Genomic DNA, 3,960 nt, shown 5'->3' with positions numbered 1-3,960 from the left:
GTAGATGGCAAAATATTTGTCATGTTATTAATTTGAAATTATCCTGATTTACAACCATAGTGCCAACATATTTAAATTAGATCGTTTTTGATCCCAAATTGGGAAATTGTTCTTTTTTTTGTTGCTGCAGCAGCATGTTTACACGGCAATAGAAATGAGTTAAAAATACAATTACTTTCAACACATTGAAATAAACATTACATAAAGGCGCTTTCACACCGGAGTACTTTTACCCGTACTTTTCCCGTTTGGTTCCATTAGTCCCTGGAATTTTGCATTCACACCAAAAAGAGAACTTAGTTCATGAGAACTTTTACCCCCATTTGTAGTCCCTGCTAGAGAGGTGGTACTATCCTGGGGGGAAAAAAGTACCAATTTCTGATTGGCTGGGCGAATTGCAAACCACGCCCCGTAAAACTCTGAAAAGCTTTTTGAAGCCGGCATTGTATTTGCTGGCATTAGCATTATTAGCATTAGCATTAGCCCAGCGCACCAAGGGAGAGAGACTAACTTATGGCAACACAAAAAAAAACATGGGAGCGGTGGAGATGAGGAAGCTGCTTGGAGTCCCAGCAGCTTCTACTGAAGCCAGTCACTAACTCCGGGGACTTCCGGCCGAGGACTCCGGGTGGCAGTATACGCCGTGAAGTTGTCTGCGGCCTGCCAGTAAACCCAAAGCAGAAGAAGAAGAAGTGACGTCAGCGGCTTCATTTGCGTAATCTTCCCTCAGGGAATTTATTTCGGTGTGAACGCGACCTGTACTTAGTTCCATGGGGGTACTAAGTGCTGGGCACTAAGTGCTGGGCACTAAGTGCTGGGCACTAAGTGCTGGGCACTAAGTATGGCAAAGTACTTGGTGTGAATGTGGCTATTATGTACAAATCAACAGTAGGCCTATACAAATAAATAACTTTATTACATGGTTTAGTTGAATACTCAATTCTGATTGGTCGATTCAGAACACGTGACACGTTGTTAATCCAGAACAGACAGACAGACCGCTGTCAAGGATTTATTGACCGTTGTTAAGGACGCTCACATCTGCAGAAAGAAGTCCGTTCGATTTAACTGTCTACAGTTTGGCCGACTTTTCAAACTGTTTGCTTCTCTTTAGTTTTCAGTTGTCTACCGTCTGAGAGCAACATGGAGGATTTTAATATCCATTTTAATACATTAGGAGACAGGGGCGGACTGGCCATCGGGACGTTTGGGTCGAATCCCGATGGGCCGGTACTGAAGTGGGCCGGTCGGACGATGTGGGCCGGTCGGATAAGTCACTAGCTCCCCCCCCCCTCCCCGTCGACAATTTACTAGTGGTATTACTTGCGGTACCGAAGTGGGCCGGTCGAGATTTGGAGAGCACAGGATGAATGGTGGACAATAAAACAGCGGAGAAGTAAGAGAGGGAAAAAGACGGACCACATTATGGGCTATGAAACTATTTAAAGACTGGCTGATCAGCTACGGGGCAGAAACCCTCAACAGGAGCTGTGGTCCTTTTTACGTAGCCTAATGGAAAAAGGACCGCAGGGATCAGGGATCGCGTCGGGATCCCTGATCTGCCTGTCGGGTGTTCTTTTACCTATAACGACCGCCTCGCTGCACGTTATCCCCTACATAACGTATAAACTATACAATATCCAGAATAAGTCTTCTCATGGTTAAAAGGAAAACAAACCTTGACTATGTGTAATGAAATGAACAGATATCTACAAAGTGTTTGGCTTAATAACAATGGCACTATTGTATTTTCTGACATACAAAAAAACCGAATATGAAGTCTCATCAGCTGTAAACCTGTATTTGAAACACATGTTGTTTTTATTCTGCAATGAAGGTCTCAGATAATATTGCTCGGCCAAACCTTTAAAAAGGCAGCAGATTTGTATATATTCAATTTATTTTCAATCTGATGTTTCATAATTATTTCTAAAATCATCTGCTGGGTTAAAAAGACACACTGGAGCTGTTTGACATCAGGGTAAATGATAGCCTCGGCTCGAACGTCAAATGATCACATTACTGCTAGCCTGAGGCCGTCCAAATTGGATGGATGTGAGAAATGAATAAATAAGTTTACTGATTAGCAGGTATATTTTGCAGCGTAAATGGAGAGACTATGCAATGTATTTCAATATGGTGTGTTTGGTAAGGCAACTGCAGTAAATGAACCTGGAAGATATGAAGCATACTGCAATAATTAACCCTCAGAAGCAATAACTCTCATTGAGATCAGAAGAGTAAGAGCAATTGTGATAGCGGAAATATGCTAATGAGTAATTCATTAACTCTACATATATATATTATTAGACTGTAATATGTGATAAAACTCTTTCATGAGTTCTACTATTTTCTAAAATACCATGTGTGCTTAGATAACTTACACTCCATAAATAATTTAAAAAACTTCTCAGGAACTTGCCTAAATCAAACTAATTAAAGTATAAAAAGTATTAATAGCAAGCTTTCCCTGAGCTTGAGATGGATCGCTTGTTTTTTATCTGCTGCTTTTTAACGGACTGCTTTGTTATTTCAGATGCCTGTGAATAAATTGACACAATGGAAACTCTCCAACAACAACATGGGGGTAAATCAGATTGAAAAGGCCTGCAAACGTTATTAGGGTGTTGTCTTATTTCCTGTAACACGGCTGTTTGGAGATACAATAAGATGGTGATATGACTGCAGCTCAGGAAGTCGGGCCTACTTGAAGAAAACGAGACAGAAACTGTGGCAATGCGAGAAAATGAGATATGAAGTGACACAAAGAATATAGCAGTAACACAAGGATGGATAAGAGAGAGATGGGGACAGAAATCCAAATGAAAACACTGCAGAAGACACCAGAGGGACAGAGAAATATTAAGTCAAAACAAAAGAGTTAGTGAGAATGAAAAGAAAAGCAGATCCAGACAGAGATTCTTACACATGAGGGAGGTAGACATTAAGCAACAAAGACAAGTAACTGTTGCAAACACTATGTTGGAAACCGTTTGAGTGTCTTTGAAAATAAATAGTGTTGCGCTCCAACACATTGTACGTGATAGGCTAAGGGACGGGACATCTCTAAGCGGTTGACCAATCACAACAGAGCCGACCAGCTAACCAATCAGAGCAGACTGGGCTCTGGTTTCAGACAGAGGGTGAAAAGAGGTGCTGCAGCACAGACAGTATGAGAAAAATCAAGAGCTTTTTGAACATTAAAGCATGGAGACATGTCCCAGTAGAGACACTACATACTGATATACACCTGAACATCAGCAGGAGAGAACTCTTTAAAGTAGAGACACTACATACTGATATACACCTGAACATCAGCAGGAGAGGACTCTTTAAAGTAGAGACACTACATACTGATATACACCTGAACATCAGCAGGAGAGGACTCTTTAAAGTAGAGACACTACATACTGATATACACCTGAACATCATCAGGAAAGGACTCTTTAAAGTAGAGACACTACATACTGATATACACCTGAACATCATCAGGAAAGGACTCTTTAAAGTAGAGACACTACATACTGATATACACCTGAACATCATCAGGAAAGGACTCTTTAAAGTAGAGACACTACATACTGATATACACCTGAACATCATCAGGAAAGGACTCTTTAAAGTAGAGACACTACATACTGATATACACCTGAACATCAGTAGGAGAGGACTCTTTAAAGTAGAGACACTACATACTGATATACACCTGAACATCAGCAGGAGAGGACTCTTTAAAGTAGAGACACTACATTCTGATATACACCTGAAAATCAGCAGGAGAGGACTCTTTAAAGTAGAGACACTACATTCTGATATACACCTGAACATCAGCAGGAGAGGACTCTTTAAAGTAGAGACACTACATTCTGATATACACCTGAATATCAGCAGGAGAGAACTCTTTAAAGTAGAGACACTGCATACTGATATACACCTGAACATCAGCAGGAGAGAACTCTT

Source organism: Notothenia rossii, assembly GCF_949606895.1.
Source record: "Notothenia rossii genome assembly, chromosome: 6".
Classification (NCBI taxonomy): domain Eukaryota; kingdom Metazoa; phylum Chordata; class Actinopteri; order Perciformes; family Nototheniidae; genus Notothenia; species Notothenia rossii.
The sequence above is the reverse complement of the archived record's forward strand: the minus strand, read 5'-3'. Positions refer to the sequence as shown.